Below are 13,582 nucleotides of genomic sequence, written 5' to 3'. Positions count from 1 at the left end.
GGTTCAAACAACTGGCCCTGAGTTGGAAATAAAGACTCAGATATTCGAAAAATTCAGAACATGGCTTAGCCTCAAGTCAAAAATTTCTCAAGTCGGAAATTTTACCCCTGGTGGTGCTTGAAAACACAACAAATTAGCACAACGGCTAAATTTCACCAGAGAGTCTCAGTTCAAGAAATTGTCCCTGGTGGTGCTTGAAAATACAACAAGTTAGCACAACAGCTATGCTTCACTAGAGAGGCTTAGTTCAAGAATTTCATCCCTGGCGGTGCTGGACAACACAACAGGCATGTCTCGCCAGAAGAATAACGGTGCTTGAAAACACAATAGGCAATGCCCCACCAGAGAGGCTCAGTTCAAAAATTTCATCCCTGGTGGTGCTTGAAAACACAACAGGCATGCCTCACTAGAAGAATGGTGGTGCTTGAAAACACAACAGACAATGCCTCACCAGAGAGGTTCAGTTCAACCGCTACCGAGGAGTAGTAGCCGGTCTACAACCACACGAGTATGAATAAGTTCAAAAGCAAGGTCCAACATATAAGTTCAAAAGCAGAGCCAAATACTTCAGGTTCATGGTGCACGAGTACGAATAAGAACTCACTCGGCTAGCCTATGCCCCGCAATTCACATTCTCAAGTAGTCACAAACTTCAAGTCCACATATAGGTCATATACGAATCAAGCTACTTGCTCATGCGTAAATGAGAGACCATGTATTTAGTCAAATTTGGTCAGGTCCATTAAGTGTACGTAAGAGCACACTCGCCTAAACAAGTTCAAGTCTCAAGTGAGCTTAGCCTAATCAGTCTCAGGCAGTTCAAGTATTTCACATTCCAACACTTACAAATCGGGTGGTGCAAACTTTAATCAAACAATAAGACGAGAAGAAGGATACAAAAACCAGAAGGTTTCTCAATAATTTCGGCCACCACCACAATCTATCAAAACCCTAGCCAAAATCTTATTGGATAAATCCAAGATAGCATTCATCATTTCAATGTCCTCATTCGGTTAAGTCTCGAGTACAATACGAAATCCTCTGTGCTATTACAACTCATCTCAAACTCATTTATGATTCCTATTCACATCATCATACACTAAACCATATTCCTTCCAAATTCACAAGCATTTCCTCAGGAAAAGTATCGAGTACTCAAGTACAGGAATCCAAAACTAAGAAACTTTACGACTCAGGTCGTACGCTCGTACCAGAATCGGTTGATGTACTCTTGGAAGCAACCAAGTCATATCTTACGCTTATCACTTTCAAACCAATCCCACAGTCCGACATCCTAAACTTTAGCCCAGGATACACTACAGAGATCTGAAACCTAAGCTCTGATACCAACTGTGACAGTCCCACCTCCCCCTAAGGCAAACCAAAGGGTTCGGCGGACTGCTTGCCCAACTCTCGGTAGGACTCACTCACTCACTACAGTCCTCAATTAAAATACAACCCTCACAGCCCAAAATATAGGGTACAATCTCAATAATAAACGAAATAATATTTCCCAATCTTAGAACGTATACTTACATACATTCAAATCTCAAATAGTGGTACAATTCCCTGAATGAGACAAAAGTCCTCAGTTCTCAAATCAAATACAATTACAATATCAGTCTCAAATATTACATCAAATATTCATCAAGTGCATCGAATTCAAATTATACATGAGATATCCCTTCAGACACTCTTCTTTTGTCTCGAGCCCTGTGGAAGGAAAATAAATATTTTTGGGGTGAGCTACAAGCTCAGTGAGTGACCAGTAAAAGCAGTAATCAAATAAGTTTCACAGTAGTTCATTTCAATGATGTCATGGATCAGTGATCAAATGTACGTATATTGCTCTTGTGAGCTAGTGAAGTCATTGTACTTAGAACTCCAACGCTCAAACGGATCCAGTCAGTCAAACAGTACAAGGGAGCCATTTGCTCCAAATAATCAGGGGTGGAGACGTTGGTTCTAGGCACACGAATTCCAGTACTCATTTGAGCCAAAATATGTCATGGTCCACATGCAAGCACTCATGATATGCAAGCGAGTAAACAGTGCAGAAATAGTTCATAAGTAACTTTGGAAATAGTTTGGGAATCACTTACCAACCACAGCTCATGATCCATCCATCATAGATCATTGCCTTGATCAAGTCACCCCCTAGATTCGGAATATCATGTCAAGCAAAGTAAATTCTAAAAGCATCAAGTTCCTATCACCTTTTGGCATTTTAATCACAATTGAAGCTACACTTATCCGATTGAAACAAATATTACGGCGTTACGAAGTTAAGACATAGGCCTACATTTTTTATGAAGACCTCCAAAGCCAAATCATACATTTTCATGGACAAAATTGAAATCTCAGAGAAAAAGGAAAATTGTTCGTGAAACAGGGCTTATGGGTAGCCAAGGGTATTTGAATCATTTCACATGCTACACTAATCCAATCGATCTGAAATTTTGCCGGTAGATAGTTAACTCATATATCTACAACTTTCCAGAAGACACCATTGTAAGATTCATAACACAATTCAGTCAAATTCGAGCCTCAAGTGGCTGCTTTATCTAGTAAAAGACAGAACAGGTATGTAATTTCAGTCAACTTTGGAAAATCACCATAAATTTTCACGGTTTATAGTTCTATGAATCTAGTTTCAAACACAGCAAACGGAACTCGATTCCGAAATTTCTACATCAAATTATAGCAGATTTCCTGAGACTGCACAGAAGTTCCTACGAAAATTTTGACAGCACCTCCCTTTGTTTTTCTTTACTTATCCATCCAAACCTCAACACCAATCACTTCTCAATTCCACTACAATGGCACCCACAAATCACAAGCTATCAAACACCTTTAATTAGGGCTACAATACCCTTCAATTAGAACCAAGTATAGCTCAACATAAAAACCCTAAAGCTGGAATTTAGACACCTAAGCTGGAAATTTCTTGTAGGTGAATGAAACTAACACATATAAGCTCAATATTACACAGAACAAAACTAACAATCCATGGTAAATACTTAAACATCAAATAAGGGCAGAAAAATCCCCAAAAATCTGAAATTTCTCATAACACCACTTCCTTCATGAAATTTTTCCATAAAACTACACAACTCACAACTCTAAACCACCACTTAACAATTAATTAGAGTAAAGAGGAAGTTCTTGGTAAAATACCTTAAAACCCCAAGAAGAGTGATAGCTTAGTACTTCCCTTTTCAAAACAACTCCACGAAACCCCTCAAGCTTCCTTAAAGATCCACTTTTATGGACTAATTTACAAAACTAATGGTTGAAACTCAAGATTGAAACATGGAATTGAAGTGCAAGATGAAGCTCTCTTTCTCTCTCTCATGAAGCTCGGCCAAGCAAGGTGAAGAAATGAAGATATTTTAGCCAAAAACCAAGATAAGAGTGAAAGAAAACAGCCGGTCAAAGTTGGCTGCCGGACTGCCACGTCACAATCCGGCAGGAATCTGGCCGGATTCAAGGCAGAAGTTAAACAAATTTTTTTCAAACAAAACAACCAATCCGGCCAAGTATCCGGCCGAAAACTGGCCGGATATGCGGCCGGATTCAACAGAAAGCATTGTTCACAGAAATTTTTTCCTTTTCTTCTTTTTTCGGGCGTCACACTCTTGGACCGAATTTTGCCTAGAAAAACGTGATTTCACTATTTCTCACTAAACGAGCAACAGAAAAATTAACTTTAAAAACAAATGTGTTAAAATATAAATTGAGGTAATGTACAATGTAATTGTAATTAAAATGGATGAAATAAATTAATTGGAGCAAATGAATAAATAAATAATTAAAAAAGTCAGTAAAATAAATAAAAGTAAGTAAAATAAAAATTCGGGTCCTCACACATAAACTTTAAAAAAACTATGAAATTGCCTAAAAATTGTGCTTAACTATTATATATTCTCACAATTGCTTATAAAAGTTTGTCCAATTTTAGAAAAATTTCTTTTTTTTAATATATCATACCCTGAGAATTTGGTATATTTTTTAAACTACTTATAATTTCATAAATAACAAAAAAATCTAATTCCAGTTGTGTTATTAGATGACGTTTGTCTTCAAACAACTATGTCTTTAGTAAAAGATAAAAATTAATAAAATTAAATAAAAATACCCAAATGAGATCCAAAAGATATTACCAAACACACATATCATTACGACTCTTCTCTTTCCCCTCTCTGCCATTTCTCTTACCTTGTAATTGCATTCTTTTTGCTACTCTCCCTTTCTTTTCACTGCACTTCCCTCATCTCCAGTCTCACCTCTTATACCACAAGAATGACTTGTACACTTGCAGTGAATGAGGGATTTAATACAAATTTTAGAGTGTGGGATTGGACCTCATCATTGACGCCTTTTGTTCATTGCTTGCTTTTACTCTTTTACTTTTCTTGAACTTGTGTAGTTTCATTTTCAAATTTTAATTTTTTAAGCTTTTGGTACTAATGGATATTTAATTGAACTACGACACTTTCATGCTTGATATCTCTATAGCTTTAGTAGAATGTAGATCAATGGTTCTTGAATATCATGCTCGTGAACCATCAATCACTTTATAGGTGAGTACTACTTTCTATATCTCTTTTTTTTTTTATACATTGGGGACAATGTGTGTTTTAAATGTGGGGGGAAGGGGAGGGAGAAATTGAGATTATATATGTTTTGTGGTGATTCATTTTTGTAGGAATTGTTTGGACTTGAAAATATTTCCTATGCTTTGAATTGTTTCAAAATTGGGTTTACTAGCAAGGAGTTTCGTCTAATTGTAAGGGAAATTCTGCCGAAATTTTTCAAAAACTTGTCCAAAATTGTATAATTGCCCAAAAGTTGTAAATTTTTTCAATTTGGTACAAAGGCAATAAGTTCCAAAGCCATTAGAATTCAAATTCTGCTATTTGTTGAATTAAGTACATGTGCCTTGAAAAATTCATTCCTCAATTAACTTGAAAATAGTTATTATGTAATTAGGAGTGTTTGCTTATTAGAAAAGTATATCTTGTAAAGTGGAGGAAATTATGCCTAAAATATTCACATATTTATTTAAATTTCCTGTCTTTACTTGATTTTACAAAGTCTAGTGATAAACTTGGTCAATAAATGCAATACTTTGTCTACGATTAATTCTCTATGAATTCACAAAGATTGAATATGTCTTTGAATTAAGAGAGCAAAAAGAAAAGAGAAAAAAAGAAAGAAAGAGAGAAAAAGAAGAAAAGAAAAAAGTGACTAAAGGTTATAGTTCTACTCCAATAATTTACGTGTTTAGTAATCGGGAGTTTTCATCTAAAAATATCGACTTTCACGTAAAATAGTACTTGAATTAAGAGTAGATGAAGCAACTAGAGTATGTGATGCATCGAGTAATTGGGAATTTTCATTTAAAAATGTCGATTTTCGTATTAAAAGTCAATTTCACAAATTCAATGATTATTTAATAGATCCCTCTTTAGTGAAAAATTGAGCCCAACAAAAAGATGATCATAGGTTAAGAAGCATTTCATTGACCTTGTGAGTTACTTGTTTGTGAACTTATGTGAGGATGAGAAATTGAGATGATATATTCAAATTATGGTATAATATTCTCTCCTTTGCTTATAAGTGCTTGGGATGCAATAAAAAATTGCATAATGGTTGTTTATTTGGTTTTGAAGAATTGAAATTGAAATGCACACATATGTTATTTTAAACCTTTGGATCATTACTTTGGATTGCAGTTCTTATTGCTTAAGAATAAGCAATGATTTAAGTGTGGGGGAGTTTGATAAGTGTTTATTTTATGTATTTTTGTGTGATTCAATATGTATGTTTTAGTGTGTTTCTAGTTAATTTAGAATTAAATGTTTAGATTTCTAATCAAAAGTTGCATATGAGAAAATTGAATTTTTATGGCGCAAAGTGGTGAAAACATCATCTTTTTGTAGGTTTTGACGTTTCAATTATCAAATGGAGTTAAACACGGAGTATTTATATGATTCTTGACTATTTAAAGTTGATTTCAAGTGGATATAAGTGGAAATGATGATACAGTGAAAAATCAAGGAGGGAAAAGATTGGAGGAAATGACACATTTTGATACCTTGGTTATAACTTTAGTTATAGAGATTGGATTGAGATGATTTTAATTGATTTTAAAGCTAAGACTATTCTGTACAATTCATAATCGAAGACCATTCTGTACAATTTTTATGAAGATATCAAAATCTAGTCGTGTATTAGATTGCCCTACCTATTCTATTAATTTTTAACCAAATAAATTGCCCTTAATTGTTATTTAATTAATTTTCAAGCAAATAATATCTAGAAGGAAAAATAATATCTAATTCGATAAAAACAATGGCTATTTGAACAATTGTTGAATGAAGATTAAGAAACTTCTGCAAATTGAAAAAAATAAAAGAACCTCTCTGCAAATTGAACAAGTATGGGGATTTTATAGTAGCAATTTTCATAAAATCTTGAGTCTAAGTAACAATAATAGGAAAAACTTTTACTCAAACTAAGAAGATAACTTGACTGCTTGCTAATTGTGAAACTAAACATGAATGTGATACAAAAACAGAAAAAAAAAATTGAGTAGAAAGAAAGGGAAAAACTTTGTATAACATAAAATCAAGCAAAACCGCAGCGGAAAATTACAAGGGGATAAAGCAAAATTGCTTGACTATTATGGACACGGGGTTTGCCAAAAGATCAACTTTTTCATCATCTTATCTTAAGTTTAAAAAAGACCAGAGTTTTATTTAAAAAAATAAAATAAAAGCAAACAGTTATCCAGCATGCTAAATGGTCCCAGATGATCTTTATAAGGACAATTTATCTTCAAATGTACACCCTCCTTCTGCTGCGCTTGATCCCCTTCCGAGTTCTTCCACCACCACCGTAAGGCAGAATGAGGCTGGTAACACACAGATACGCTTCCATCGGTGAACCAGGAAGCTTGGCAGTGACAACTGTGCTCCTTTCTTCAGTGTCATCTGGTTTGGCAGTCTGCGTCTGCAATACCCATTGCTCCTTTCCCTCTGTCGAATACCAACCAATAGGCATCACAAGTCTAGCATTAATCGACTTATACACATCTGGTAGTTTAATACATGACTTAGTCCAAGAATTTTGTATTCTGTAATCTTTCATTAGCCACATCTGAACCGTAGCAGCATAAAAAAGTTCAGAAAACATACAAAGGCAGCCATTCAAGAGCCCCAAATTCCATGGACAATGTTTTTCTAAAGATTCAGGCCGTGAAACAAGTTTTAATTCTTCAGTTCCAAAATCAATTACCCCAATACGACTCCCATACACAATCTAGTGGAAAGCCCCATTAGAAAAAACCCCTATACGTCCTTTTCTATGGTACTCAAAGCGAAACTGAAAACCTTCCAGCTTTTTCCAAGAATTGGATTTCAGTCTATAAAACTTGACTTCGAACAAGGCTAGGTTATTCGGAACAGCGAGCTTCGGATGATGAGCTATCCTCACCACCTTGTAGTCATCCGCGGTGTTATCATACCCAAAACCATATTCCAAGTTTAAGCTAATGCGATACCGTCCAACAGGACGTTGGATGGGAGATTTAGGTAATCGAAAGCATTTCCTAATCCATGGGTTCCACAAAAAAAAAAAAAAACACTAGTTTTTTTATGCACTACGCAAGGCAGGCCATTGCACGAGCCTATTGATCATGTTCTGGAGAGGACATTTTAGCTTTCCAAGAGTACTATTGAATTCTCTGCTGAATCAAAACTGGCAGAATAAATCTTGGTAGTGATTGTGTACCCTCTATAAAAACAGGCCTCGAAAACGTGCCTGTGAGCTTTCGAGTCCATATTTTGATAGCTTCAGATGCATTTCTACCAATTCACGCCTGTCAATTACAGCACGCCATGATTTTGATACGCATTTAAATCGCATAAGAGAACATGGTGGTAACCTTGCAAAAACGTGAAGCAGTAAATCTTCTGAAAAGCTTGAGATTTGATTGCGGTTTCTAGCAGAATATTGAAATCGATTAATCACAAGGATGTAGCAATACCTAACAGTACAGACAGCTTAGTGATTATAGGATTCTTGTACGGCATTAATCTTTTACTTCTTTTCCCTCTTATTCGTCATGCAAAGCCTTCATGAAACCAATTCTATACTGTTTTAATCTCCCTGAATGAATCCTGATTACGAACTACTTCTTTCCTAGGCATAATTCTAATGACACTACACAATGAAACATCTGAATAAAATAATAGGATTGCAGTATGATTTACACAATGTACTATTGTTTGAACATAAACAATTTTTATAGGGTCATTTTACCTCCTTAACCTTTGTGCTATTATCAAGGGTTAATCTCAAAATCTCCCCTTAAGGTTTAATGAAAGTTGTAGGTTGCCCTCTAACGTTCATTTTTTCCTCACTTTATCCCCTATTTCAATCTGGATAATTTAGTTGACCATTAAAGTATGTGAGTAGACAAAAATGCTTTCAGAATGGTTTATAAATAAAAAACATTAAAAAATAACAAAAAAGAAAGATCACCACCTCTTTCTTCCGCCATCATCACCATCCTACCACCTTCTCCTTCATTCCCTCTCCCCTCCTTCGTCCTCTCCCTCTCCTTCGACCTTCCTCCTCCATCCACCGTCATCTCCCCTTCCCTTCCTTACCCACCACACACCCTGCTCCCCCTCCTTCTCGCAACTAGATCTACTCGCAATGGCTGACCACTTTGGGTGACACGAGCAGGAGTGGGGTTGGGGGATAAGGAGGGGAGGAGGAGGTAGCGTGGGGAATAGGAGGAGGAAACGGAGGAATAGTAAATAATTTTAAAAATACCCCAAAAAAGTCTAAATTCTAAAACAGTCTAAAATACAATTGTATAATATAGATTTTAAAATACAATACTACAATAAAATGTTTTTTTGAAAGTGCCTTAAAAGAATATTTAATCCATATGGGACTCTAGTTTTCGGAATCCTCCTCCATCCGTCAACATCCTGATGGATGATGTCTAACAATCTCAAATCCGACAAATGGTGGCTGGATATCATAAATGAGAGGCATGACAATGGACAGCAAGTTAAGGAAATTAAATCTTGATTAATTTTACAAAACACAGAGCGCATAGGAAGGAATGGACCCAAAATTCTATGGAAGGATATAATTCTTTTTTTTTTTTTTGGCTACAACGATAACATTCGTATGACCCAATCTATTCTATTGTACAGGAAGGAAGAGTCTAAAGAGATTATATAAGAGACTAGGAGGTATATAAAACCAACTAAATCAAAGGAGTGCTCTGACACCTTTTTAAAATTTTTTTCACTACAGATAGAGTTCGAATCCCTGACCTACAACTCAAAAAGGGATTTAATCCATTTTTCGTGGCCACTGAGCGTTGGAAGGATATAATTCGGTGTGGACTGGTCCCATTTATTTTGTTGAAGGACAAGAATGGTCACATTCGGGGTGTACGATGATGTTAGTGTCAATCAACGTCATCTACCATGAAGAAAATGTGCATAGATTGTGGTACTCAATATCTTTACTCAAATATTATGCACCCCGAAGGACGAAAGAACATCGATGTAGACAATGGTTAGGTGATGAAAATTGGATGTGCATTTGAAAATGAGCCCGCAAAAGGTGTTAGAATATTATTATGGTCCGTTTCATCACCCCATGATAAGATACCATGAATACTTAATTGTTTCTCTCATCAGCTATATGACAAATTATTATGTAGGACAAGTTACCACACGGATAAGATATTATGAATACTTAATTGTTTCTCTCATCAATTAAATGACAAATTATTTGTAGGAGAAGTTACTACACATAATATGCATTGATAGATAAGTATAGAGTTTGATAAACATAACAACTGAAAGGGTATGATTATTTGTAGGTGACGGGTTTTTACTACAAGTGCAAGTTTAAATCTGATTTTATACCCGTTGTCTGCAAGTATACAGGTCAATCAAATAATATAGGGCATGTATTGGGTCGATCCCACGAGGAGCAATGTCTACAAATACTAGGTCCTTATTTTCTCTATTATTTAGACTTATAATGAATTTGAGCAGAGAAATAATATTGCTACTGTCTACAATTCTGAGTTAACAAATGAAAGATACAAACGGAGATTTTTCACTAAAAACTTAAATCTAGAGATATAGATTCCACTTATGGCACAAAAGATCTGATTTGATGAACTTAACACTTTTTTTTTTTTTTTTTAACTCAAACGGAAATTTTATTCAAAACCCAGAACAAACTACAAAGCATCCCCAATGCTGCCTATACTCTAACATGTGGGATATTAAGAGTATCAAATCTTAAGAGTGTTTTTATCCTACGTGGAATAGCATCCTCGCTTAAGTACATCATGTCGTGCCCCACCTGCAATGAGGCTAAAGCGTCCGCCACCATATTGGCCTCTCGAAAAACGTGAGTGACTGTCGCCCCCAATTCCATCAATAAGTGACGTATCCTCCTCAACACATTGCAAAGCGGCCAGCGCGCTACAACACCCGAGTTGACCATTTGGACGAGAGCCAACGAATCGCTCTCTGCCGGACCCGAGTTAAACGCATTTCTTGACAATGAAGCAACCCTGTTAGTACGGCCAGAGCCTCTGCATGAACCACGCTAGCCTCCCCAAACTCCTTGTAAAATGCAAAGATCATCTTACCCTCGCTCGAGCGGACCACCCCTCCACCAAAAGACTCGGCGGCTGTCACACAGGCATCAGTATTCAGTTTAAGGACTGGCGATGGAGGTTTGATCCATGCCACCAGTGCTGGTCTGTGCACCGACCCTGTTCCCCTCAGCCCTCCAGCCCAGATACAATCCCTGTCACCACTAAACGCCCGTCCCAGTTTCTGGGCTTTCCCCAGGAGTTCAATGAAATGGCCCACCTGCCATATAATACTCTCCGCGGCCATCGGCGAACCCTCAAATCTTGCCTGATTCCTAGCTCTCCACAAGAACCATAATGCTGCTATCGGCACCAGAACCCGTATATGGTTCTCACTCACCTTTCGATGGGACAGGAACCAAGACATTAAAAGAGAAGACACCCCCTGGACTCCCCGCCGTAAAATCCCGAACTGCCTGCCAAAATGTCCCCAAACCACAGCGGCCACGGGGCCACCCACAAAAAGATGCTCCGCAGTTTCCCGAGCCCCTGAGCAGCACGGACATCTAGATCCCAAGAAGACTCCCTTCCGCTGCAACTGTACATCTACTGGGATCCATTTCCTCAATAATCGCCATACAAAGAAAGACATCTTCTTCGGGAGTGCCGAACTCCAAATGTACTTACTCACTAGAGAGGTATTCCCCTTCCGACGAAGGTCCTCCACGGCCGACACAATTGTGAATTCCCCGGAGACAGACCCCTCCCAGACCATTTGATCCTGCAAATCTGGAAAGATTTGCTGCTGGAGGACCAGAGAAACATATGCCTCAGGCAGCCACTGGCGGAGCCGGGCGACATCCCATCCTCTGTGCAGGTAAAGTTCGCCCACTAACACGCACGGCTTGTTGGTGACATCCAAAAGCGACGCCAAAGGCTCCTCAGTGCACCATCGGTCATGCCAGAAATCCACCAGCCCTTCACCCAAACACCAACGAATCCTTCCCTCCGCAAATTCGCGAATCCCCTCCAACCGACGCCACAGCGCCGGGGGCCGAACAACCCGAACCAGAGCCGGGTGCGACCCTTTAATGTATTTGTAGTGCATAAATTCCGCCCAAGCCGTGTCCTTTTTCCGCAACTTCCACCATAGCTTGCAAGAGAATGCTTTCACCACATCATCTAATGACCGACACCCCAGCCCCCCTTCTGCGACTGGGAAACATACCTTCTCCCAGGCAGCCCAATGTATCCTCTTCTCAGACGAGGAGTGGTCCCACAGAAAAGCATTACAGATTCTTCCCCAAGCCACAATTATGGCTTTCGGCGGCTGCAGCACTTGAAGTAGGTGTATCGGAATTGAACTAAGCACATGACGAATCAGGGTAATTTTGCCCCCCATAGAAAGAAGTTTGGAGCTCCAGTGAAATAACTGACGGGATTTTTTTTATCAATGCAAGTTTAATTCCGAATTTACACCCGTTGGACTGCAAGTATACAGGTCGCAATTGTAGTACGAGATGTGTATCGGGTCGATCCCACGAGGAGCAATTTAAAACAATTATTAGATACTAATTTACTCTATTATTTAGACTCACAATTAATTTGAGCAGAAACTTCAGATTTTAATTCAACTACAAAAATTCTTAAATAGATAAATGCAATTTCACAATAGGAGTAGAATTCACTAAATATTAAGATCTAGGGATGTAGATTCCACTTATAACACAAAAGATCTAAAATGAATTAATTCAACACTTGTTACTGCTCTTGTTTAACCAAGGATTCATTTCCAGAAATACCAAAATCACATTCTCATGATAATAATGGGTTAAAACAGATTAGTTTTTCCTAATCTCTTGGTAAATACTAAATCTGTTCTTATTCACACATGAAATGCAGATTTCATCCACTTGAATGTATTTCTATTCTCATGAATATACTACTCAAGCTCTACTTATGTCATTCCATTATTTTTACCATTTCTCAATGAGTAAAAACAACTATAAACCTGCTATTGGTGATCAAGCAACAACAAGTAATCCAACATACACAAGTAGATAAGTTAATACAAGACATAACAAGCATAAATCACAATCACTTCATATCATTTGGCCATAAGCTTCATCTACTCCCTAGATAAAGGAAATTAGCTACTCATGAATGATGAAACACTCATAACTTCATTAATGCAAATCATCATAAATTTACAAATACAAAAAGAGTAAAGAAAGTCTTAGCCAAGATATGGTGAAGCCTTCCAAAAATCTCCTTGTCTTGAACTTAGATGATTACAAGATGAAACCTCAATTGTCCCTTGCAAGTACCTAGCTAGAGAGAATATGTTTTTTTGTAAGAAGCTAAGCTACGAATTGTTCCAGATCTCTCCCCATATCTCTGCATAAAAATACACTCCAATGCTCCATTTTTCCAAGTCAAATTCTATCCTTTGATTCCCAAATCTCCACTTTGTTAGCATAGTCAAAAACCAATATTTTTGACTTGAAAATAAGCCACTTTTCTTGCCCTTTTGTCTTCTGAAGCATGTGCACCGAATTCCCTTGCATCTTATAGCTGGAAAGTGGTATGAACACAAGAGAATTGGCTGAGTCAAATTGCAGAATTTCGGCTATAAAACGCGCCTACACAAAACGCGGTTACAAGTCACGTTTTGTGTACTCGCGTATTCACTTTGGCCTTACTTCATCTGCGATTTTCTCTATCATAAAGGCCGAACTAGCTTTTGTGCAAAACACAAAAGTTGTAGCCCTTTGAGTTAGCTTTCCAATGCTTCAAGAATCATCCAAATCGGAGCTTTGTAGCCTGAGATATGATCGAAATACTGTCACCTGTTCAAACCTCTGTTTTAACTTCCGACCACAGGGTGCAGCTTCTGTATTCCAACGTTTTGCCCATGAAGATGGCAGAAAT

This window comes from Coffea arabica, chromosome 5e, assembly GCF_036785885.1.
Source record: "Coffea arabica cultivar ET-39 chromosome 5e, Coffea Arabica ET-39 HiFi, whole genome shotgun sequence".
NCBI lineage: Eukaryota > Viridiplantae > Streptophyta > Magnoliopsida > Gentianales > Rubiaceae > Coffea > Coffea arabica.
Note: the sequence above shows the minus strand (reverse complement) of the source record.